Source organism: Erpetoichthys calabaricus, chromosome 3, assembly GCF_900747795.2.
Source record: "Erpetoichthys calabaricus chromosome 3, fErpCal1.3, whole genome shotgun sequence".
Taxonomy (NCBI): Eukaryota; Metazoa; Chordata; class Cladistia; order Polypteriformes; family Polypteridae; genus Erpetoichthys; species Erpetoichthys calabaricus.
In genome coordinates this window covers 115,376,132-115,403,578 of record NC_041396.2, presented here as the reverse complement: position 1 = coordinate 115,403,578, position 27,447 = coordinate 115,376,132, and the positions used below count along the sequence as shown (strand labels likewise).

The following is a 27,447-nucleotide window of genomic DNA, read 5'->3' as shown; positions in this document are numbered from 1 at the left end:
TCATAGAGCAATCACTTTTGTAGTTACTGAGACAGTCTCTGATTCTGTAAGCTGCAATATTAAAGTAATGGGGAAACAGAATTAAAAGGAAATAATTATGGTTAATTTTACAGCCAGTGTTCTGTCCTTAATTTTATATATGACTGATTATGAAAACAGAATAGAAAAAGATTTTAATTATGTATTAAATCCTGCTTTAAACATGTCATCTTCAGTCTCAACTCCCAAGTTTAAAACTGCATCAATAATTTCACATTACTTTGATGATTACAACCGCTTGTACTCGTGGTTTCTCCTATATTCAGGACAGTGCTCCTTTTTACTGCTAGAGCATCATAGTTACTCATATGAGGTTGTTGTCTCTCAATGAGGTTCTCACTCTAAGGTTCTTTAAAAGGAAGAATTGCAGACTGCTTTTCTGCAGTTTTAGTTTGGGCTGTGCTATCCATGACTTACTGAATGTATTGTCTGCTGCAAGTATGCAAGGTAACTGTTTAATCTGGTTGTGCCCTTGCATTTTACAATGATTTTAAAAATATGATTTCCATCGTGTATCTATTATAACTAAGGTTTTATGTTATATAGAATTCATGTTTGTAGGAGCATGTATATTTATATGTTGGTTTTACTAATCATTATAATATTTGATCATTATTTTGGCCACATCACTGCATTCCCACTGTATTTAGTTTTGGCACTTAGTTCTTAGTTTTAGTTCTGATTCACATTGTATGCATTTTTCTTTTATTAACATTTGTAAACCAACTGTACCAGAAATTTTGTGGTAAAATTGTGATTAATTATTATAGTGTAGTCTTAAAATGTTCACAGCTGCTAACCTAAGAGAATCTTCTGTATTAACCTGCATTTGTAAAATTAGCTTGGCCTTTCCTCTGGCTTGGTATTAAGTCTTCATAATCACAGTGCAGCTGTATATGGGTTGGAGTGCTAAATAGACTGCCCCTGACAACACAGAAATCTAATAGCAATTTGCAGCTCTGATTCAACTCATTCTTTCCAATCCTCCTAATTAGACTTCTCTATGTCTCTCTGTTGTTCTTCACTTAAGTACTAAAGTCTTCTGGTAGTCCTGCAGAGTTAGTAGACTGTAACCTTTCAAGTTTCAAATCCATTGTCTTTCTTGGAATGGCCAAATATTCTGAATGCTCATTAGGCACATACATTTAAACATCAATGTTTTCCTTAGTGCTACTCAGAATTGCAGTGAGGTAACTCTCCAATGCAAACTCCCACTGTGTGAAACCCAGCTGAATATATTCAAACATCTGCCTAGACAAAACCTGCCAGCGTTCGCCCAACTGGAAGACTGGGGCCTACTATCTCTCTTCCAGGCATGGTTTGAATAGATTTATTTAATACATTATTATAATGGAAGTCCTGTTTTTGAATGCCTGTTTGTTTTGCTCTGTCCCTTAGATTTCAGATGAGCTTATAGTCATTTTTTATCTAATTGAAAGAACAGGTGTTGACAGTTTTTAGAGGTCTGGTCTGGTTGGGGAGAATGCGTTGGTACCACACATTGCCACACCCACCACACAAAGAAACAGCTCAGGATCCTGGTTAGCAACCCCTTGGCCAGACATACGGTCCAGTCCCACCACCTGGAAATGACCATCTATCTGGAACAGCCAGGTGTTACATGGCTGTCTTTTTGGCCTGGTCCAGCTGTTTAGGTCCTCAACAATGAGGATCTGGCAAGCCAGATCACTCTTGGGGAATCATGCCACGTGGTCATAATGCCATAACTGATGTTCCCTCAGAATGCAGGTAATGTGCCTCATTTGGTACACTGTGAGCAACCGCTCATTAGACACAAAATCAAACCAGCGGCACCCAAGGACTGTCTAAAAAAACACAGTACAGAAGGAGTCCATTCTTCTTCTCAGGATACTGGAAAGTGTCCATTTCTCCCAACCATATAGCAAAAGAGGAAGCACCAGGACTCTAAAGACTTGGACCTTTGTCTTTTTGCAGAAATACCAGGAATGTCACATTTCCCTTTCCAACGACCTCATGACCCTGCATGTTCTCCCAATCTGTCTACTGACTTCATAGGAAGTGTCACCAAAGACAAACAGTAAATGCCACTGCCAAGGTAAGTAAGCCTATCAAAGTTGTCGACACTCTCTCCGCAGACACACACAGTGCTGATGGCTGTGCCCAAAAGGTCATTAAAGGCCTGAAACTTGGTTTTTATCCAAAACACTCACAAGCCCTGACACTCAGTCTCTCGAGAGCCCCAATCAGCGCCTCCATTGACTCCGCGAAGATCACAGCATTATCGGCAAAGTCAAGATCAGTGACTCTTTTTTCACCAACAGATGCCCCACAGTCGCTGGACCCAACAACCCTGCCCAAGACCCAGTCCATGCAAGCACTGAATAGAGTAGGAGCAAGAACACACCCCTGATGTACCCCAGAATCAACTGGGAGAAACACAGAGGTTCTGCCTCCACTCTGTACAACACTCACAGTAATAGTGTGCAGTCCGGCCATGATATCCAGCAACTTCAGGGTGATCCCATGAAGATTCAGGATGTCCCAAAGGGCAGCTTGATCAACTGAGTCGAATGCTTTACGAAGTCAACAAAGGGCGCAAAGAAACTGCTGATATTCGCATTTGTGCTCAATGAGAACCCTCAGTGCCAGGATGTGGTCGGTAGTAGACTTCTTAGGTGTAAAACCAGACTGCTCCGGTTGCTGATATGTGAGCAAGTGATCACGGATCCTATTGAAGATGACCCTAGCAAGGACCTTACCTGGCACAGAGAGCAGTGTTATCTCCCTGTAGTTGCCTCAATCCAGGAGATCACCCTTCCCTTTCCATATAGGGACTGCAAGTCCTGTTTTCCATTCAGTTAGGATGATGCCTGTATTTCAAATGCAAGTAAAGATTGCTTGCAATGCCTGGAGGACAGCCTTCCCTCTATCCTGGAGAAGTTCATCTTGGATACCACAGATCCCTGCAGCTTTCCCTACCCTCAGCCGATTTACCACATGTGCAATCTCGGTGAGATATGGTGGTTCACAGCTAATTGGAGGATCAGCCTCAAGAACCATGGACCCAAAGATGTTTAATGTTCTAGCCGGAGGATCAACTTTATTTATTTATTTATTTTTTTAATTTTATTGATTTTATTGTAATCATTCAATACAAATAGATCAATTTTTACAAAAAAATAGGATTGAAAACAAATCAACCCCCACCCCTGGGGATCAACTTTAAACAGCTGCTGAAAGTAGCCAGCCCCAGTGGGTCACAACTGCAGCGTCTTCCATAAGGACTGTTCCATCAGCAAGTCTCTGAGGAACAGATTTGAATGTATGTAATGCTTCGATTCCTCTGTAGCAGGACGTAGAGATTCCTCTAACAAACGACTCCTTATCTGCTCACAGAGCCTTCGCAACCATCTTTCTCAGTTCCCAGTACAGACCAGAGTTGCCATTGAGCTGTGCACTGCGATTTCTCTCGATGATATCCAGGGTGCCCTGCAAGATGAAACATCTCCTTCTGTGAACACCAGCAACACCAACACAACCCTCAGCAACCTTCAAGGTCTTTATCACTGAAGGTCTCTCACATCACATTTAATAATTTGAATTTTTTAAATTGATTATTGTCTACTGAAGACAGACAGGAATTCAAATCTGTGAAATAAATTTGTTATTTTGATTATTGTGGCAGGAGAGGACTTGTCAAGGTAAAAGTGGATATGTAAATGGCACCAAGTGCAAACCAGAGGAGAGAAACATTGATTTACACCTGGGTACCTACATTCAACAGCCTGCTTATGGTGGTAATAGGAGTCAAGGGGCTCTTAAAAAAAAAATATCAAGTTTTCTGAAATAAATGTCAAAGTTACAGCAACAAGTGCATTTCAAGTACAAGCAATAAGTCAAAGAAGAACAGGAACGTGACATGCACACTGATGAAACAATAAAAGATGTTAAAATACAATGCCAATTAGTGTCGGCTGTGATACTTTTCTTGCTGAAATTCACAAAAGCTATGATGTTGTGACGTCTTTTGAATGAACTTCTGTACCTTATTTTTCCAGATTGTTTTTCATCTTTAGGCATGATTATTTGTGCCATAGTTTGATTAATTTTGTTGTGGATTGTGTTCAGTGCATGTTAGATAATGAAGGCGCATATTTACACTGATTGCACACGCTCAATATACAAACTTAATTCTTGGCAACCTTACTCAGGTTTGTAAAATGGCTTTATAAAATGGCTTTATAAAACAAAGACATTTTCTGTCTTTGTTTCCCTGTTGCTGCTAACATTTTTTGTGAATATCAATATTTTTAGTTTTACATGCCTGATGGTTTTGGCATACCTACTCTAAATCACTGTTTGCATTGATGTTAATGATAAAGGCATGATCACCTCTCTGACATGCTTAGGCAGGTTTCTTCCTTTTGCATTTATGGAAAATCTGCAAATGGGACAACCACATTGCTTAGCACAGTGTTCCCATTTGCATGCAATGAACAACCTTTTCCTGACCTTTTCCAACATCAAAATTTATTTTTGATATTTTTTTCAAATTGCTCTCATTAGTGTTTCTGTTTGATTACTCTCCAAAATATTTCTTCCTTTCGCTCCTTTTGTCTACCACATCTGCTTTTGGAGATGGAAGTGCCTTTTGGTGTATCATGGCATTTGTTGAAAAAGATGAATTCTGGAGGAAATGAGTGAAATCAATGAAGAGTCGGGCAAACGTTTTATGTTAGATTCAGATTTTTTTATGACCTATTATTATTATTATGTTCTTTTGAATATGTTTATGGTTTCATACTGTACTATTATTTATTATAGTTATACTATAGCCACACTGTTTATTATACTTTCTTACGAAATGTTTATTTGTCTCTTTCTTCATATATCATGTCTTGGAACCATGAATCCAACTGTCTGAATTCATTGTTGTTTAACTTTAAAGAAACACAATACAATATTAAATGTGTTTTATATGCATATTAATATTCTTACTTTTATTATATTTTCATCCACCAGTTTAGGATATTGGATGAATGTACATGCAGAATGCAGGAATAGACGCTAGATAAGACAGTGGTCACATATGGGGCTGTTTTAATCACACTAAGCACACCACCCAGGGAGCTTAACTTACTATTATGTGTTTGAATGGCAGGAGGAAATTGCAGCATGGAGAGAGGTGTGCTTCTTACAAAACACATCTAAATCTTGAATAAGTGCATGAAAAGATATGGTTACATTAAAGTGTTATTTAAAATCGATTAGTTTTTTGTTAAGATTTTCAATCCTTAAGATAATTGAAGATTCAAGATAATTCAATAATATGATTTGCTCAAAACCATACTCTAGTTAAAGCGGTGTCCCTGAATATGCCTTCCCTTTTAGGTGGGTGGTTTTTAAACCTGACTGTTAGGCAGCCTTTACTGAGCAATAGATGTAACACTGAAAATGGAGCATGACAGAACATTCACCCCATACCTCACTCCAGGCACACCTTTTAAGTCTTAAGTACACCAGGTATGTAAGTAGGGATGGGAATTGATAAGATTTTCACGATTCCGATTCCATTTTCGATTCTGTTTAACAATTCGATTCTTTATCGATTCTCCTATCGATTCTTATTTTTAAAAAAGGAGAACACATAGGTCGATTAGCTTAGAACTTTGTTTTATATCTTATCTTTGAACAAGACAGAAATTTAGGAGTAGCATGACCTTACAAACCCAACAGTGAGATCTTAAGAGATCCACAGCCTACGGCTCGTCGATGGGGTGCCACGAGGTCCCCAGAAAAAAATTTGTAAATGTAAAATAATAATAAAATAAATATTCTTCTGTAGCAACAACAAAGTATAACATAAATAATTCTGTGGCAATTACACAAGAATGTCCAGTAACATTTACACTCTCCTTTTTAAAAGTATATATGAGCTGAGCACTCAAAAATAAAACTACATCAGCCAGCAACAAATACAATCAACTCAAGTCCAATGGAACTGTGCACTGTGCAATTCTACAACCATCAACTATGGAGAATTAACAATTCTTTTGCAGAAATATAAGCATATCTGCTTTTTCAGGAAGGAATTTTTACTTTTCCCCGCCTCTGTGAAAGGAGAAGCTACCAGTAGACTGCAGCGAGAACTGCCAGCATCTAAGCCAGCCAGACTCTGTCTGTCTCTCTCGTCATGGTCATCTAAATGCAATGCACAGTAATAGCAGGTTTTGCAATAAGGCAAATCGCGCTAACATAATATGCAATGTTAGTTGATTAGTTACCTGCTGTATTAACGGGAGAGGACGTGCAAACGTTACCGCTGCTGCTGGGTTGAGATTCACTAGTCCGGAGCGGATCAAAAACACGACATTCATTTAAGGTTATCGCGTGAGCAAATGCTTTTGCATATTCGTAGTGTTTCCTCCCTTTGATGAAATATCTACTTTGCAAGTATTGCAAGTTGCCCTGTTGTCATCCTTTCTCGCAAAGTATAACCAAACTTTTGAGTGTTTGTGCCGCTTAGGCGCCATGTTTCCTGCTGGGTAAATGACGCTACGCAACGTGGTGACGTCATTCAAGGCGACTGGAATCGATAGGGGAATCGTTTGCAAAAATGGCAAACAATTCCATGGAATTGAAACAGTGGGGAGAACCGGTTTTCGATTCCCATCCCTATATGTAAGTGCTGAAGAATATAAAGGACCAGTAACAGCACCGTGCAGTGAATACACTTGACTTGAGCATTCCTAGTTTTCATACTCTTTCTCTGTATGTTTAGCATTCATTTGCTCAGAGGTTGATGCGTTTGCTGCTTCCTGAGCAGCTCTTCTTTTCTCCACCCTAGTGGCCTGCTTCTTCTCTTCTTTCGTCGGCATCTTTTTGTGTTAAGTTAGTATGTGTTCCTTAATTTATGACTTAAGATGGCACTTAAGTCTTCAATCTGCCTCAAGAATGGTTTAAGATATGAAAAGGTAGGGGAAGTGACGGCAAAGGAGGTAGGGATGAGAACGGCGCCCGTACACATGTGCCGCATGGCCACCCTGCTGGCCGCTTCCAAGAGTTGATTGTACAATAAAATAAAATAATAAAAAGAGGAATAACCTTGGAAGTCAGTCATCACCCCAAAAGCGGATAGTAGATGTCATGTAGTATATTTTAACCAAATTTAAGGTCAGTAAATCAAATGGTTTGCGAGCTACAGGTGATTTAAAATCCTGGACAGACAAACAGCCACGGTAGCGTATTATATAAGATACGAAAGCCTTCACAAAGTTAAGATGGCTGTTTTTGATACCATAGCATTTATTGTCTTTTAGACACTGGTTAAAACTAAAAGCATAACAAAGTCAATGTTTTGGAACTTATACTTGGGATCACAATTAGGAATAACAAGAATAGAAATTCAAGGTTAAAGTGAAAGGGCATTTTAAACTGAAAATCTAAGTAACTAAACATGAAATGAAGAGAACCCACAGAGTTGTTCAGGCAAAGTTAAAGAGCACAGCAAAAGGTTAGCCTAATAAACACATGTTTAAGGGACAATAACATTTGAACTGTCTCCTCAAATGCACCTGAAGGCAATAGTTCTTCATTAATTTGCAGCTTCTAATCTATGGAGTTAGTGAAAAACTGCATCAGTGTGCATCAGCAAAGGAAAACAAGGATTAAGGGTTATTACCACACTCAGAAGCAAAGAAGGTAAAAGACGCAACATTTCAGCTGCCTGGCCAGGTCTGCACATCTGACGAATGCTTTGACAAATGCAACCTGAAACATTGTCTTTTCTTTTCTTTTCAGCTTTTAACAAATTAAATAGCACTCTTACTGTCTTTAAATTGTCTTTAAACAACAGCACTCTTTAAATTTTAATGCATTTGCCCATATAGAGTAAAACGATCTTTAAAAATACAAAACCCTGAAGGACTTGAATCAAAAGAACAACACCTTCAGTCTATAACCATATATTAACTCAAAGGGACCTGAGAAAAATCCACCATGATCAAAGTGAACTCCATTGTCCATGTCAATTAGTAGCATTACAGCATAAGTAAGATATGAGGCTAGATATGCATGCTCAGTGTAACAGTTCAGTTTAGGGTATTATCGAAACTACAAAGTAATACAGAACCAATATATAAAGTAGGTGTTTTTCACTGTCATATCTAAGACAAAGCTATACCTTAACATTATTGCTTTAAATATTGAATTCACAATCCTCAACAAATTTCAGCGTTTCATTTACACCCCACAGGATTTAGAATATTTGATAGGAAGATTTGGCCATCAGGAAATTGGGGATTGTGGTTTTTCTTCTGCAGACTACACATCACTCAGTGTCTAAAACTAAAATGGACATTCAACAGCAGAGGCCAGTTGTTGAGATACTATTCTGAGTAACAGAGATGCAATACAAAATTAAGGAATTTATTTGGAATATAGTCAAACTTTGGTTAAAAGCCAAATGTATTTGGACCAGTTTATTTATGTTTGTTCAAAGAACGCATACATTCATTCTTTCTGTTAAGGTGTCAGACATGGTGTAAACATTAAAGGGGTAAGACATACTTTTGGGCTCCCCTTTAATTTCTTGTAATTTTACTTTAAATGGAGTAATTTTGTTTAAGTGATAAAAGAGACATGGTGTGGAATTTCGATAGGAGCTAGTCAGTTTTTGTATGACACCCCTTATTCCTTTTTTTTATGGAATAAACTGACAGTCCCATTTTCTTTAACATCATAACACAATGCAAAGGACAAAGGAGGACAGTTGGCTGCCGGTACATGGCAATGTGGTTTAACCAGAACATCAAAGCCAAATCAAAACCAGAAATCAGAGTCAAATTAATGAAAAGTTCAATGCTTCTAAAAACAGTTTTACTAGAAGTTCATTTAGTAGTGATATTTTTTTTAACCTTTGAAAATGGTTAAAACTCGGAAGGTAGGTTATGTCCAAATACATGTTTTTAGGTGCAGAGTGATGACATCACAGGTCATAAAACATGTTTCTAGCAGCAGAGATCTATTGCTACAAACAATATAGTGGTTGCTTTTGCAAACCAATACACAAAATAACAGTTCTTATGGAATATTGGTCACCAAACAATGTGAAAATAATTCAGATACAAAATATCAAATATATATATAAAATTATACAAATATAATCAATCAATGAATACCCAGTAAGGAAAACTGCTCTGCATAAAGACAATCTTCTCAGAGGATCACAGGCCAACATTCTGTAGGTTCTTTTCTTTGCAACCACAGCCAAGGGATTTTGGTCAAAGGCAAATCGCTTGCTCATTTTTGTGATTAATTTCAAGATATAGAATGCAAAAGGATACAAAAATCCCAGGAAAAATGTTTAAAGAATGTTCTTTTAAAGAGATGCAGGAAAATCTTGTGGAGAACATATCCATCACAATCATACTCTTATGATTTGATCTAGCAGATTTTGTGATTCTTGATATAACAATTCTTAAATAAACAATGTACTGGCCAAACCTCATGGAGTTTCACTGGTAATTAGCAAATGTATTTGAAGTAAGAAGTGAATATTCAATTCATTTTGTGCAAGAAAAAAAGTGGGACATTTGCTAATAAAGCTGCAACCTTGACTTCATAGCCTTCTGTTTGTATCGCCTAGCAAGTATCTGTGATAAAATAATAATAATAGTGTAATATGATAATCATTTTCAAAAAGTCCAGTAAATTTATATATCCTTTACAGTGATTATCTTTGAAAAAGATAAAGGTAACAAATGTTAGTTGTATGCCTATTTCATTTAATTATTGGTTCCTGCCAGATTTTTTTTCACATTTTAAATAGCACTCCTAGTAAGCCGGTGGTAACCCTTATCAACAGAGGCTCACAGATTGTCAGCTCATTTAAATATGAAAGCTGTCTTTTTAAAACCTGCCAATACTGGTCTTGTGTTGGAACTTTAATTTAAAGAAATCTTAACCGAAATCAGCAGCTTTTCCGTTTACTCAAATTACTACAAGTAGGCAACCGCTTCAATGTTTTTTGTCCTTTATAAACACTGGCTGAAACACTGACTTCTTTCCAAAACTGTACTTTCAAAGCATAGGATATGACACATCCTTAATTAAATATTGAAGAAAGCTAACCCCAACAATGAATGGAACCTTAAAGAAACAGGCTGAAGAGCTCCAAGCACTCATTGCTTATGAACTATTTTTTTTTTACATTTTACATTTTGAAATATATACTGTAGTATGAGAAGCTAGCAGGCCAGAGTCATTTTTCTTTATACAAATCAAAGGAATTTAGACTACAGTAAAGATGCCAAAATTATTTATATTAGTAAAGAAATCCACACCTCTGTTTAGTTAACCCTGAAATCCTCATTAAACATGTCAGACATTGACTGTATTCATTAGCAACTGTGATATAATGCTGATGGGCAAAATTCAATATACAGTTAAAAAATATTTGGTTAAATAAAGAAGGCACTGTGTAATAAACCTGAAATGTTAATTTGTAATAAGCAAGAAACCTAATCATTTCCACTTTCGTTTGTTTATTCATTATCGAGGGTACAAAGTGTCAGGACTGTGTCTGTAAAGCATTGTTTTTCTTGTTTTTACCTGTCCATTTTCTTTTACTTGTTAATGATTTTCAAATTGGGTCAGAACCTGCGTGGGAAGGGCCTCTAGGCCAGTCTGGGTCCTCAGGTGCTGTAGATAGTCACCAGAGAAGGTAATAAAAGACTCTTCTTTCCCCCGACACTTCACTGTGCCATTAGTTAGCTTTTCTGTGGTACTTCTGGTCGTCCAAAAATTTGATGTCGGGATTTTGATGAATATTGATGTTTTAGACCTCCCTGACTTTCTCAAATACGAAGTATAGGGAAAGTATTGGAATCCTCCAAAAATTTCATTTCGAGATTTTGATGAATCTCGACGTTTTAGACCTCCCTGAGTCCGAAACAAATATTTTTGGAATTATGTCTGTGTCTGTCTCTGTGTGTGTGTATGTAAACACGATAACTTGAGTACACTTTCACTTACGTCAACCAAATTTTACATACAATTATTAGGTACAAAACATAGATTTCTATCAACTTTTGGGCTATTTCCACTAACCGGAAGTGGTACTTTACCTTTTATTCATGCAGCTGCAGAGTCCGATTTATTCAGCTTCACTTTTATGATAATTGTTCAATATATTATTAATTTGATTTGTTGTTGATGGTTCTTTAATTTAGGTAATATAAAAATGTAATCATTGTCTTGTGGTTTACTCCTCAAATATCCATCCCCTTATCTGAGTATATAAGAAAATCTAGGGAAGACCACTCCCAATTTTTAGACTTTAGATTTGTGCCTGTCTTTTTTTATTCATTTTCTAAAGATTACCATGCTCATATCTTTGGAGGCACTCATTATTGCCTCCAAAAAGTGCTAGTTTCTCTTGATACAGTTTGTATTTGGAATATTTCTGGTTACCTCCTCATTTTTAAAATTCTGGTTAATGATTTCTGGATGACCTTCTTTGCTGTTCACTAGTTATTTTTTGTTGTTTCTTTTATACTTGAGTACTTTTGACTCTTTCTTTGTTTGTCCCTTAGTTTTGGGAGACATTCTTTATTTGTTTCATTTAAATGGATTAAATATCTCTTGAAATTTCTTAGTTATTGAAGTAATTATTGAAATACCGGTAATAGAATAATCTGTTTTTTGCTCTAGCAGTTAATTACAGTATAACACAATTTGCATCCAGCCCTGCAAGCAGGTCCTCCAACTTTCAGGGACAACCTGAGAAGTGGTGGCAGGATTGGCACTCCAGCCACCATAAAAAGCCTCACACTATTCCAGTGTGGTGCTGAGGTGTCACCTGTTGCAAAGCTGCACTTGGGTCCCAACCCATGTGGTTCATTATGTGGGGGGTGCTACATGTGTTATAAAATCAGCACATGCTCCCAACTTCTCTCTCTTTTGGGGAGCTAGTCCATTACAGGGCACTCTCATGCAAACAGCACCAAATGGAAGTTTCTAATCAACCTAAGAAACATGTTTTCAGGATGTAGGAAGAGCAAATGTTGACTAGATGAGGATTTGGGCCCAGTTACTCAGCTGTGGGGCACTTGCACTTAACTCTTGTGTCACAATGAAGTTCTAGAATTAAACATAGTACAGACTAAACTAAACACAAGTACAAACTTGTTTTTCTGTTTTAATTTTTAATTCCTTGGTAAACTTAAATATTTTGAACATTTTTTTAAATTTATATACACCCTGTGTATCTCCATTTTTACACATAAATTGCATATTGCATGCATAAATTATTTTTATTTACTTAAGCTGTTCAGGTCATCGTTCCTTGCAGTTAAGTTACCTTGAAGGCTGTAGCATTCTAGAATGCGTAAAAAGTACAGGTTTATTTTCATGTAATTAGAAAATTCAGTACTTTCACACTAGCTAGCATAGCTGCTGCAAAACTCTGGGGAGCTGATTTCATATCTCAGTATGATCTCTGCTTTGTATAGCGCTGCCAACCGTCCTCATTTTCCCGGACATGTCCTCATTTTTAATGCACCATGGACTGTCCGGGAGGAATTAAAAATTGAAAATCTCCATATCCTTATCACTGGTAAAAATGGAAAGCTGTACACCAATTGGCATTTGCGGAAGTAGTGCCTACACTTTTATCCCAGAATCTTCACTTCCATTCCGGTAGTAAACAATGCAGATATTGTTGAGAATAGTCAATATCTGTCCAACTTGGATTTTTCACTTCATCTTTTGAATTTAACTTTATCTTCTTGGCAAACAGACAGTTCATTATAAATTTTGTTACTTTACTTAATTATTTGTAATTGTAATTGACCTTATTTCGATTCTTCTATCAGTAGCTTGGTTAAACAAGACAGGTACAGTCCATCGTATTTAAGTGTGAGTAAGTACTGCTTTGTAATATTTTAATGGAAGATATTGTTATTACCACCCATTGTTCCAAAATGGATTTATAATTGTAAATAAATGAGTCAACTATTAAACTTCAAAAAAATCACATTTATTCTGTCATATAAATGCAATATATTTTTAGTTATCTGTTGATATAGTAATAATTCACTTCTTCAAGTAATTTTAATAATCTTATATATAATTCGCCAGCCTACTCACTCACTCACTCACGTCTGTCTGAAGCCAAATGCGCAGTCACCTTCTGGGCAGCTGTCCAAAAAACCTTACGAGACCGACATTGCGGAAGGCGGCAGATTTACGGCCACGAAAATTCAAAGACAAAGGCGACTTCGACCGACATCCAACCCCAACATCGCGGCAGGCGGCGGATTTACGGCCGCAAAAATTCAAAGAGAAAGGCGACTTCGAGTAAAGCTCTAGAGGCCTGAAAGGCGATTTCGACTACAGCTTGAGGCCTAATTACGCATTCATTAAATACACCTATATCAGGTTTGTGGTGCTTATACTTATTACTATTCCACTCGTGCTCATTTCATCTTACATTGTCGAAATGGGCTCTTTCTCTAGTATTTTCATAATTCTTTCATTTACATAAATTCAGGAATACCCATTATGCCGAAAAGAAAGTGCAAGTTCACATACTACTTGAACAACAAATAACCTTGTTTCCGAAAGGGCAGAATAGATTAAATTAAGGGGCTAATGCTCACAAGATTCAATTTCAGTAGCATGCTATGTAAAGATTTCTATTCGAATTTATCCAAGAACCCAGATTTACTGAGAAATATAGCTTCAGTGGAAAAATATAAAAGAATGTAGATAAATGCAAATGAACTAAATTGAAGAGTAAAGTTATTTTTATTTTACTAGAAGTGAATTTACCATGTGTATCATTTTTTACAGGTTTACGACAGTTAAGCTATCAAATAAGAATGGAAGGAATGAAGGCTGTTAATTTAAGATGCTTTACATATTCAAACTATTTAATGGGTAATTAGTTTGCCAGTGACTGCTATTGTGGCCATCATATCATTAGTATATTATTTAAGTGCTACTAAAGTCTTATATCATTTTAAAAAAACGTAAGTCAGTATAAAGGTGTATTATGGCATCATAGGGAAAGACATCCTCAAAGTCCTCATTTTTCAACCCAAAAGTCCTCATTTCCAAAGAAAGAGAGTTGGCAGCCCTATGCTTGCATGAAATTTGTTTGTTATCACAGTGGGTTTTCTTTAAATACTCTGATGTCCTATTATGTCCCACAGATACCTGTATATGTTTGAGGTTAACTGGTAAGTTTGCTCAGAATGAATGAATCTAAGCATGTCCCATCCAGGCTTGTTTCCTGCTTTTGTGCTATGAGTGAGAGCACAGAACATTTGAGAGGCAGATTGGGCGATAAATGTAGTCAAAACAGACAAAAGGTCAAAGCCAGGGGACAAAAGGAAACTTGAGTGAAGGTACCATAATGTGAAGTGAAAATCAGGGCCTAAATTTGTAGCAGAAGGTCACACTAGGAAATACCAGAAATATGGTTTAAGAATAATCAAAATTTGACACAAATGCTAGCATTTCTCTGCGCAAACTTAGATGAGGAAGTGATCTGTTTGATGAGCCTTTTAACCCATTCCAGAAGTTGAGAACTCTGAAAACCCACCCCAACAACCTCTGCAGTACCTAGCAATGAAAAGGCAAAATGGTGACTTTCATAACAAAATTATGTCTGACCTGTTTTAAAATAAAAATTAGAAATCAAAATGAAACTCCAAATCAAAATTTTGAAGATGAAAGTAGATTTCTTGATATTTAAAAACCCAAAATTGAGATTTTAACCAATAACAAAAACAAAATAGACACAAACATTGTTTAAATAATTACTTCATAATTCCTGCCTTGTTTCAAATGCTGTGATTTTTTGGTAAAAAAGTCATTTCATAATATGGCTGGATAGATTGATGAAAAGTATTTCCATTGTATGACTCAGTCAGGGGTGAAGAAAACAGGTGTGCTTCTCATACTGATATTTTCTGAGCAAACCTATAGGATATATTCAGGCAATTGTTAATGGCCGAGTTCAATCATTAGAAGACAGAGTTGTTTGTAAGTACATCATTATTTTTCATACTTGGTTTATGAACACCTAAAGAGCAGCTTCACTCTGCACATACAGATTATACTAAATACTCTGTACATGGGGCTAGTTTTAAGTTTTTATGTCATAATAGTAGAGTCACACCTAGATTTTAAAAAAGCATATTGTGAATTGTGAAGATATATTGTAATATGTATTCTGACATACAATATGATATTGACATACCCTTTTGATTCATAATATATTTCAAATGCACAGTTTAATAAAATATTAGTTTGTTCAATGGAAATAATGCAAGTTGTAGAAAACTGATTGATTCTTCAGATGAGGCATTGATGATTCTAGACAAATTTCTATAGATATTTGTCTCATATGTCAATCAGTTTGAAAGGAAATGCATATTTCAAGTTGATTTGTACACATTTGCAAATGCAATTCTAAATCAATTTGCACACAGTATGGCATTGCTGTCTTGCTAATATTGCTGCTGGAACTAATACACTGCCTGGCCAAAAGAAAAGTCGCCACCAAAAAAAAAGGTCACACACTCTAATATTTCGTTGGACCGCCTTTAGCTTTGATTACAGTACGCATTCGCTGTGGCATTGTTTTGATAAGCTTCTGCAATGTCACAAGATTTTTTTCCATCCAGTGTTGCATTGATTTTTCACCAAGATCTTGCATTGATGATGGTAGAGTCTGACCGCTGCGCAAAGCCTTCTTCAGCACATCCCAAAGATTCTCAACTCTGGAAAAGGGTAAATCTGGACTCATCAGACCACATGACCTTCTTCCATTGCTCCAGAGTCCAATCTTTATGCTCCCTAGCAAATTGAAGCCTTTTTTTCTGGTTTGCCTCACTGATTAGTGGTTTTCTTACGGCTACACAGCTGTTCAGTCCCAATCCCTTGAGTTCCCTTCGCATTGTGCGTGTGGATATGCTCTTACTTTCACTATTAAACATAGACCTGAGTTCTACTGTTGTTTTTCTTCGATTTGATTTCACCAAACGTTTAAGTGATCGCCGATCACGATCATTCAGGATTTTTTTCCGGCCACATTTCTTCCTCGAAGACGATGGGTCCCCACTATCCTTCCAGTTTTTAATAATGCGTTGGACAGTTCTTAACCCAATTTCAGTAGTTTCTGCAATCTCCTTAGATGTTTTCTCTGCTTGATGCATGCCAATGATTTGACCCTTCTCAAACAGACTAACATCTTTTCCACAACCACGAGATGTGTCTTTCGACATGGTTGTTTAAGAAATGAGAAGCAACTCATTGCACCAGTTGGGGTTAAATAACTTGTTGCCAGCTGAAAGATAATCGCCCATGCAGTAATTATTCAATAGGAGGCTCGTACCTATTTGCTTAGTTAAATCCAGGTGGCGACTTTTTTTTTGGCCAGGCAGTGTATTTTGAGTGCAATAATGAAATGTAAACGGTGTGAGGCCTCCAAAAGACTAATAAAAAAGGCCAAAATCCTCAATAGTTTGTCCAAAAAGCCCTCAACCTAGGCAGCCTGACCCTAAACTCAGCTGGCCAGCTTTAGCCTACATGTACTTAAAAAAAACAGCTTTCAAAAATTAGAAATATACTTTAATGTTTCAAAATATATCAAAAATGCCTCTCTAGGGAAACAATATCATAAACTTCTGGCTAGAGAGATCAATCCAGCTAGCAGTATTTATAAATGAAGAAGTTATCTTGTATAAAAACAGAAGAATGAAAAATTGCAAAATGGTTTGCCTAAAAAGGTAATTCAAGGAAAACAAGCTCAAATTCACAAAACAAAAGCAAAATCAAAGAGCAGAAGCAATAATTAAGGAAGCCATAAAAACCAATACTCACAAGAAAAAAGCACATTCCAAACGTCATTGAATCACTGAAGGATTAGCTCCCAACTTCAGAATATGAAGATTGATGCCGGTCCTTAAGTAGTGAGATCAGGGTGGTCCCCCCCACAAAGCACAAGAAACATAAGAGAACATAGAAAGCACATTAAATAGAAGCTAAATAATAAATAAACAGAGTTAAAAACACATAATTATAATAGACACATGAAAAATATTTTAAAATTAACAAAGAAAGCACAAAAAAGGGAAGTAAACATGAGCCAGGAAAGCAAACACTGGCTGTAACATAACACACTGAAGAAAATGTATCCCAGACCCAAAACCCTTTATACCAAACAACTGAGTAGGTAACAAAAATCTAAATAATTGGTTAATGCTGAAAGGACAAATACAGACTGGATAAGCCTAATACCACAAAATTTCAAACCCAGGTGAACCCAGAAAAGAACAACAGAATTTAGGCTAGACCTAAACAAAAGAGCTGCATACAAAGTGAATCTTAGAGTTCCACGCACAAACAATCCCACAGAGAAGATCTGAAGCAAAGATCAGGCTGTTCAGAGTTGTTTCATATGGCAGCCATACTGAGCAGCACATCTGATCAGTTACTCTTGATTGGTTGTTTCACCTTTTGGCTATTTCGTTAAGGAGAAAAGGTGAGAACAATTAACAAAAAAAGTGAGTACAAGAGTAAAGAAGCCGAAAATGCACAGCTAGGGGAAGCCCCAGTGAGAACACCACAGACGTCAAACAGGAACTCAAGGTTATATTTCTGCCCCCATCTTTTTCTTAGTCCCACCTGCCTAGGTATATTGCCAGACAATACTAATCATGTTATAAGCACAGGGTAGGAGGTGCAGACAAAATAAAATAGGAGCACTGAAAGAATATAGAACTCTAGCATCATGCTTTATAGACTTCTGTTTAGTACTGTTTCGATTATTGAATTTCCTTTTGATTTTACATGTAAATGGATTTTGCCTTTGTTTTAGCATCTTTTGTGTGTCCTTCAAGATTGTAATTTTGATCTTCTGTTTAAGACCCTGTCTTGATTTATGTTAGGAAGTTCGGCTTCAAAGGGCAATGATGCAACAATATGCATTGAACAAACTCTGGACATACTTTTCCAAAACATACAGTCAAAGAACTTACTTAAAATTGCAAAGACAGTATTCAGGAATGGCACAGGCTAAGTCCACAGTTTATATCCAAATAGGAACATACAGTATGTCAGAAAATCAGCATTATTCATCAAAAGTTTGCAACCAACCTGAAAAAGCTTGAGAAAATGTGCAAGGGAGAACAAACAAAATATTGGAGAAAGATGGTGGATATCCTAAAAGACTCAGGGTGGGTAAATACATACTGTGCATTGGTTAGTGTTGCTGCTTCACAGATTCAGGTTTCAAAACCCAAACCTAGCTCCCGTCTTCTTTAAGTTTGCACATTCTACCCATGTCAATGAGAAGCTTTTCTTTGGCTGTTTTATTTTTCTTTCCAATTTTCTCTGGGTGCTTTACTTTTCTTTCTATATCCCAAAGGCATGAATGTTAAATTGACTACTGATCCCAAACTGGCCCTGTGTGAGTTTGAGCAAGTACATGAATGGGTCCGGTAAAGGACTAGAACCCCTGTCCGGAGGTGGATCCTGCCAGGTTAAGCTTTGTCTTCCCTTGACCCTGAATTGGATTAGGTGGGTTTGAGACTTTTTTGGAGATTTTATACCCATGTGACTTTGTATAATGTTTTGGGTTGAGAAAGCCAAAAAAAATCCCAATGAAACATAATAAAATTTCAACCTGTAAAACATGGGAAAGTCTGAGGAAGATTAGTCATTTTTATATCCACAGCAAAATGTATTTTGGTTAATGCTCACTAAAACTAAATCATTCACTGATTTCTCACCCATCATTCAGTACCAGCCAGTAATCACATTACTTCCTTTTTTTCACTGAATTTTCTTTCCTGAAACTCATTACTTAAATCTATAATTATTATTGTGTTACAAACAAGCAGATGAAACTGTATTAATCATGTAATGCTGTAAACCAGGACAAACCTCACACTACCAAGTGAATTTATATTGGCTTCATCTGTAAAACAGAAAAGAGTTGCAAAATCTGCAGAGCAGTAAATTGCTCTTTGCTTCACCCACCTAAATCCTGTAATGAGTCCCAAATTTAAATTTACTCCAAAGGGAAAAAACATGATCATTTTATATCTCCATACTCTAATATATTTCTGGGGCTGCATTAACGTCAGTCTTTATTATAGCAGATGTTCAAATAATGAGTGCAGTGAAGTGGTGGAAGTCTGGTGGGGAGAAATAAGCCTAAGATCACTTCTGCGCACTTGTTATTTGAACATATGCAATAATGAAGACAGCAAGTAGCAAAGTACCCCATGTGTAATAGCATATCGTGTGATCTCTTGCTGCAGCCCTCCACACCTGGAACAATGTCAAGGAGGCAATACTGTAAAAAATAATGTGTTTATTATAAAATAACACTCAAGGGGGGTAAATACAAGGAAGTGTGCTACAGTCTCTAAACTTTGGCCCATTGGTCAGTTCAGTCCTCATCTCCAACTTATAAATTGCCAATACTTTTGGTGTTTAAAAAAAAAATTGTACTGTTTCCTTAGTGTTAACATCACCTTGGATAAGAGCACCATCCAATTATATAGTAATAGCAAAAATAAACATTACAATACATGTACATATTTCTATGACTAAAGCTACCAATTAAGCTACGGAGTGATTTATTAGACATTGTGTGTGTTATGGAAATTTTAAAGAAAAGCTGCTTACTGATACACTCTGCTTACTGTATATACTCAAAGTTAGTTCCACAATCTGCCCCACAGTATTACATTCCATTTAAATGTCACTGCTGAGTTAAGCTGTTGAGATCTGCAACTTTTGTAATTTTGCAGGCTTGTTATGAAAATGATGTATAAAAAATACACCCAATGCAGAATGCTGCCATTATGTGTTTGATGTGTGTTGTTTAATACAGAAACAGCACTCAACTCAGTGTGTTAAGTCTGCTTTACTGGCAACAGTTCAATGGCTTTTTTGCATTACTAAAACTACTGAAGCAGCCCTCCGTTTTCAGTATACCAAGATGTAGGTCTACACACCAAAATTAGGCCCTTTTTACTGTCTATTTACTCTGTATGGTAGACACTCCACCTTCTTCCTCTTTCAGCTGCTCCCGTTAGGGGTCACAACAGCGGATCATCTTCTTCCATACCTTTCTGTCCTCTGCATCTTGTTTTGTTACACCCATCACCTGCATGTTCTCTCTCACCACATCCATAAACCTTCTCTAAGGCCTTCCTCTTTTTCTCTTGCCTGGCAGCTCTATCCTTAGCATCCTTCTCCCAATATACCCAGCATCTCTCCTCTGCACATGTCCAAACCAGTGCAATCTCGCCTCTCTGACTTTGTCTCCCAACCGTCCAACTTGAGCTGACCCTCTAATGTACTCGTTTCTAATCCTATCCATCCTTGTCATACCCAGTGCAAATCTTAGCATCTTTAACTCTGCCACCTCCAGCTCTGTCTCCTGCTTTCTGGTCAGTGCCGCCGTCTCCAACCCATATAACATAGCTGGTCTCTCTACCGTCCTGTTGACCTTCCCTTTCACTCTTGCTGATATCCATCTGTCACAAATCACTCCGGACACTCTTCTCCACCCGTTCCACCCTGCCTGCACTCTCTTTTTCTCCTCTCTTCCACAATCCCTATTACTCTGTACTGTTGATCCCAAGTATTTAAACTCATCCACCTTCACCAACTCCACTCCTTGCATCCTCACCATTCCGCTGACCTCCCTCTCATTTACACACATGTATTCTGTCTTGTCCCTACTGACCTTCATTCCTCTCCTCTCTAGAGCATATCTCCACCTCTCCAGGGTCTCCTCAACCTGCTCCCTACTTTTGCTACAGATCACAATGTCATCAGCAAACATCATAGTCCATGGGGACTCCCGTTTAATCTCGTCTGTCAACCTGTCCATCACCATTGCAAATAAGAAGGGGCACAGTGCCAATCCCTGATGTTATCCCACCTCCACCTTAAATGCATCCGTCACTCCTAATGCAGACGTCACCATGGTCACACTTCCCTTGTACATATCCTGTACAACTCTTACATACTTGTCTGCCACTCCCAACTTCCTCATACAATACCAACAGAGTGTGTCAGGAGTGGGATTTGAACCCACACCTCCAGAGGAGACTGCGACCTGAACGCAGTGCCTTAGACCGCTCGGCCATCCTGACTCGTTGGTAGACATTTCTTAACTTGTATATTTGATTCTAGTAATATCTTTTGGGTGTTCACAGCATTTATTTATTCTGTACAATCCATTTTTTTACCTTTTATATTACTGTATGCTTCGTCTTTCTTGCTTTCATTCTGCTCTTTTCATTACAGGGCTACAGTTAAGCAAAACATTTTTCTGCCACATGAGAAACAAAAAGAATGTGTGAATGAGATATCAATCCATCAGAGAGCACACTTAGTCACATCAGGCTGAATTAGAGGAGAAAGTGAACATTGCATTCTTATTTTTGGAAATTGACCTGAAGTAGTCACTTAGAAACTGGGGACAACATGCACATTTCACACAGTGAGTGACTGTGCTGGGAACTGAACTTTGTCTCTAAATATGTGAGATGGTGTCACCAACTTTTTATCATAAATACGAAAAAGTTATTTAGTGATGAAGGCTGCATTCAGCAAATTTGGAATGGCAAATAGTAAAATGTTGGTGGTGTTCACACACTGGATATAAATGATTCACTGCTGCTGTTAATTGAGATAGGTGTTATAACATGCATACCTAGCTGTCTACACAGTTTTTTTCTACATATGTACATTTTATACACACACAGATACACACTCACAGTTTAGAACATACAGTGTATAAATTATCACATTTAAATTATAAGAGGAATGAGAAATTTTGTGGCAACCTTCCTGACTCAGAATGAACCCAAAAAAGTTAAAATGTACAAAAATAGCTGCTTTTATGAAGAACATAAGACCATAAGAAATTTGACAAATGAGAGGAGCTCAATCAGTCCATCAGGCTCATTTGTGTAGCAGAAACCTTTAACAACATTTGAGTTTAGCTCTCAGCAGTCCCAGTATCACATCCAGATACTTTTGAATGGTTATCAAGGTTTCTGCTTCAACTACATGTCTCAGTAGTTTGTTCCAGATTTCTCACAGCACTGTGTGTGCTTCCTGGCTTCGGTCCTAAATGCACTTCCCCTTAATTATCACTTGTGTCCATGAGTATATGATCCTACACCTTAAATTGAAAAAAAATCTACTTTACCAATGCCTTTAGGAGTTTGGATGATTTGAATTAGATCCCCACATATTTTCCTCTGCTCAAAACTAAACAAGTTTAACTCCCTTGCGCAGCTTCAAGTGCTCCTATATCTTTCTTTAGTGGTGGTGACCAGAAATGCAAACAGTACTCCAGATGCAGTCTCACAAGTGCATTATGTAGTCTTATTTAACTAAAGAAAAAAAAAAAACGAAAGCACAAACAAAACATGAGCACTGCTGTCTCCCATTTGAAACATCTACCAGGTGTGGTGGCTTGCCCAATTTCTGACCTCTTCTGCCTTTCAGCCAGGTAACACAGCTAGCTGGTTAACAATGGTGAAAGTGTCTGTAATGAAAACCTGCAGCTACTGCAGCCTTCCAGGAACTGATTTCCTTGCGCTAAGGTCTGTGACCCCAGACTAATTATTTACAGAATGTATACTTTCAACAAATGTGTTGTACCAACCCTGGCAGTTTCCTTACTGCATTGACATAACAGCTAACTTAAATGTCCACAACTAAATTCCTGTGCTCCTTAAGGCCTGGCTGAGTGTTGTCTCTGTCCCTACTTGAGCTTTCTTTTGTCACCACACCACCCACTACTATATGTAATATAGTTTAATCACCCATAATAAAACTTTTATCATTCCCAAGTTGGCTCAGCTGTGTTGTTTTTTAAAGCTTTTTTTACTGTCCTCCATTGTCTTTTGTTTCAAACTATTCATGACAACACAGTATGTGAATCCATGTGCTGGTTGTACAGTTTGGCTTTAAGGTGTGTTTGTTTAGCTAAAGTACAAAATTTGCATTGCAAAGATCAAGTGCATTTCATTATCCCAGTGGGTTAGTTCCATATTTGAATTTGATAGTTTACACTTATTTAAGAATGTAAATTTGAAGTCATCTGTCATCTTGGTATAATGCATGCCATGATTTATGCTGATATTCACAGATGCTTTAATAAATAAGGGCCTGTGATTATTGTGATGTTAGGTTTAACCCTTTACAAGGTGTTTAAAAGCAAGTTTGTGTGTCTGGCTGCAGTGCGTGTTTGAAGCCACAAGGTAACAGGCTGAGATTTACTGGCTTGGTGGTCTGTATCATGCTGAGCAAGTCACATTAACTCCCAAATATAAGAATACACTATATCTTACAGTATACTGTACATGTTAAGTGCTTTGGGGTGGCACAGTACCAAATGAATAAAAACAACTTTCAGTTTCCTTGGTGTTTTAGCTTCCCTGGTTTAATAAATATAGAGCTGACTTTAAAAGCCTACCCTGCAGGAAGCCATTTTTCCCAAGGGAGCCAGCTGCCATCCTTAATCTATTTTCATCTATAGTTCTCTGAAGTTATAATAAATTTTTGAAGAAGCTTGTTTTTGCAAAACATGTTTTTTCTTTTTTCAAAAGCATTTTTGAATATTTCTGTAGGTTGTTTATTTTAGAATAATTGTTTAAAACTACTTTATTGTAATGAAAGGTGTCGCATAGTTTAAAGTGTGTTTATTGTTGTATATGGTAACCCAAAGCCATGTTATTCACTGGCACCTCAGTTGAATGACTAAATTCAGTCTTTCCTGTTACACTGCAAAAGTATCATGAAGTTGACACATTCTGGCAGCCAGTCAACATGGACCACCATTTTTCATTCTGTCATAGTACAACAAAGATGAGATATCTAATAAATATTTATGATGGCTCCAAAGTTCCATGAGCCTCTGCTTTCCTCCAGAACATCCACTTTCCCTTTCTTGTGGCTGCCTTTGCATTTCTTGGCTCTTCTTTTTGCCATCGATTTGCTTGGTTCTTATGTGTTTGTGGTCACTGAGTGCATTGTACTTCCATCTGAGATCTCATTACCAGTTCATACACACAAAGGAATATGTTTGATTTTTTTGTTTCTAGCTGTACAGAGCTGTGAGTTACTGAGAATTTTGCACTACACAACTGGTATTCCTGGGCGTACACCACAATTGTGCCATGGCTTGCTAAAATTCTGCACATAATAGAATTTTACTAGAAAAGTCACGTACAGTGATTGACGCTTTAGTGAACTCTAGCCAATTATTAGGTCAATTAGGAACAGTTCTTTAAATACTTCAGTTAAGCATTAGGTCTGATTTAGTGTGGTCCACTCTAATCTAAGTTTAACTAGCTTTGACCCTAAGCATCAGTGTAAAGTTGTCACTGCATAGGTTTTAGAGACATATCATGTCACAATTAAGAGAAATCACTAGAAATTCATGCAAATAAGCTGTCAATTTATATTTAGTCTAGAAAGAATCACAAAGCTGAATCACATTCACAGCCATATTGACCAAATGAAGAAGGTCTGATACAGAATTTACTCAAAATATCTACATAAACATGGAAAAAAATCTTGAATATTACTTTAGAGTTTCCTGCTACATTTAGATATTATTTAACATTTGTGTTCCCTATACATAAAATTGTGATCCGTGACAAAGTATCATGTAGGAGGGGGCAGTATGGCCAAAAACCTATTATCAATAGATCATTAGAACAATTGTGACAGAACCAAGCCATTCATCCTAACAAACTTGTCCATCCAATTCATCTTGATTATCCAAAATACCATCAAGTCAAGTTCTGAAGGTCCTTAATATCCTGTTCTCCACTACATCAATCCATTATCCAAACCGCTATATCCTAACTTCAGGGTCACAGGGGTCTGCTGGAGCCAATCCCAGCCAACATAGTGGCGCAAGGCAGGAAACAAACCCTGGGCAGGGTGCACACACACTAGGGACAATTTAGGATCGCCAATGCCCCTAACCTGCATGTCTTTGGACTGTGGGAGGAAACCGAAGTACCCGGACGAAACCCATGCAGACACGGGGAGAACATGCAAACTCCATGCAGGGAGGACCCGGGAAGCGAACCCGGGTCTCCTAACTACGAGGCAGCAGCGCTTTCACTGCGCCACCATGCCGCCCCGCTCCACGACACTATTTGGTCATTTATTCCGTGTGTCTATGGTTTTAAACTGAGTAAAAGATGTAACATTTGTGCATTTGTGTAAAATCTTCCCCAAACAACTCTCTAACCATGCCTCAGTATTCTTATTGCAAAATTTGTTTTATAGTAACACCTTTCATAGTTTTAAATACTTCGGTCATCTCACATCTTAATCTCCAATTTGCTTAAACTGAAAAGATTCAATCCCTTCAGCCTCTATTCATATCTCATCCTTCTCAGCTTCAGATTCTGCTTCTCTAGCACTGCTTCCTAGGTGTAATACCTTATGTACTTACACTAAATTTCATCTGCCACAAATCTGCTTGAGCCTGTATGCTGTTCGGGTCCCTGATTCTACATTATATGTCCTTGCACCTAGTTTGTTATCATCTGCAAACATAACCGTCTTATTGATTATATTGTCTAGATAGTTTATATATATCCATCCATCCATCCATTTTCCAACCCGCCGAATCCGAACACAGGGTCACGGGGGTCTGCTGGAGCCAATCCCAGCCAACACAGGGCACAAGGCAGGAAACAATCCCGGGCAGGGTGCCAACCCACCGCAGAGTTTATATATATATATATATATATATATATATATATATATATATATATATTAAATAGAACAGTAGCCCTAAAAAAGTCATGGTTAAGCAAGGATAATTGCACTTGATCATGTTTATTCTTTGTTTATTTAATATTTTTATTATCTTTTATATAATTTTCATTATATGTTATTAATTATGGATTTAGTTTTGTTTTGTCTATATGGTAAATATGTAATATTATTATATTTATTAAAATTGAGTCTACCTTATATTGTGTTAATACCATATTATAGGTTTGCGGTTTTTACTTTTTTCTGACCCTGTCCACTTTATATACAACCTAAGGGGGCAGAGCTAGCAGATGATGCAGCCAGGGAATACCCCCAGTTACTGTATATAAAGGGAGAGGCTGCATTACATTTTAATTAATTTTATTATTACTGAATTTTCTTGTGGGGAGCATTGTAACAGAGTGGTACCATTGGTGCCTCAGAACAAGGAAATGTTATGTTACAACCAGGATTTGTTTCCTGGCTTATGTTTGTTTTACTTTTTTGTGTATTTTTTGTTTAACTTAAATGATTATTTTCCATATTCTTACTGTAATTATGTTAATGTGGTTCTGTTTATTTATTATTTAGTATTTATGTGCTATTCTAATAAGACTCCTTCTTCCCCAGTGTCAGTAGATGATTCTTAAGAATCTGAGTTTCAGTCCATTTTAGATTCTCAACACCGGGGGTAAAGGGGTAGAGTATCTTGTCCAGTGGAAAGGGAAAGGCCCAGAGGACCACATTCGGGATGGAATATTGATGTGACATTCATGCATCTTATCTACTTTCTAGGTTTTATAAATGATTCTCTAGCAAACCTGAAGGCCATGCAGCTTAAGTGGATTGGCGATGCTAAACTAGCCAGTGATGTGTTTGTGTGTCTTCACCCTGCAGTGGGCTGGCATCCTGTCTAGGAAATGTTCTTGCCTTGCACACGATGCTTGCTGGGATAGGCTCCTGCTTCCTCTTGACCCTGCTCTGGATTAGTGGATTTATGAATTGAATGGATAGATGAATGGATGAATTATCTGGCTTTAGCCCCTGCTTCTTTCATAAAGTACTGTTTATGTTTTGAGAGTCATTGATTTCTTTGGCTTTGAGTTTAACTTTTTGGCAAAACCTGTCTGTGCTTGTTTATTCTGTCTTGCATTTTTTTAATTTAAAGGAACTTTGTTTTGGAACCAATGGTTTTAAGTGATATCTCTCTGATATGAATTTGGATTTTTTACTTTTTTTTTTTTTTACTTTTTCATTTTCTTTTTAAAGCCTTAGTCCTATTTTTGGGCCTGGAAGCCTCCCATTTGGGGCTAGGTTGAATGGGTTCAGACTTGTGAAAAGAGAAGGTCTGATTTTTGGTTATTTTAAGACCGGCTTTATCTTTCGAAACTTTAATTGGAAAGAATCACTACATCCATATCATGGTACAATTAAAAATTATGACAGTTTTTGTAGATACCAGTAAAATATATTTGCATAGATGTTTCAGACTGAATTTTTTTACAGTCTAGATGGGGTACCACTCCCTGTTCTTGGGGTGACAAGTGTGCCACTCAGTAAGGGTGATTTTGAAGTTCTGTAGGATGTTTATGT

General features: G+C 37.2%; 1 protein-coding gene and 1 non-coding gene across 2 annotated transcripts in view; one reads left to right on the top strand and one right to left on the bottom strand.

The window, feature by feature from the left end:
- Nucleotides 1-27,447, top strand: part of pgbd5 (piggyBac transposable element derived 5) — a 213,296-nt gene that overhangs the window by 62,384 nt on the left and 123,465 nt on the right. The window lies entirely within an intron of this gene.
- trnal-cag (transfer RNA leucine (anticodon CAG)) lies at nucleotides 21,127-21,209 on the bottom strand. The gene has a single exon. It is a non-coding gene; the product is annotated as a tRNA-Leu (tRNA).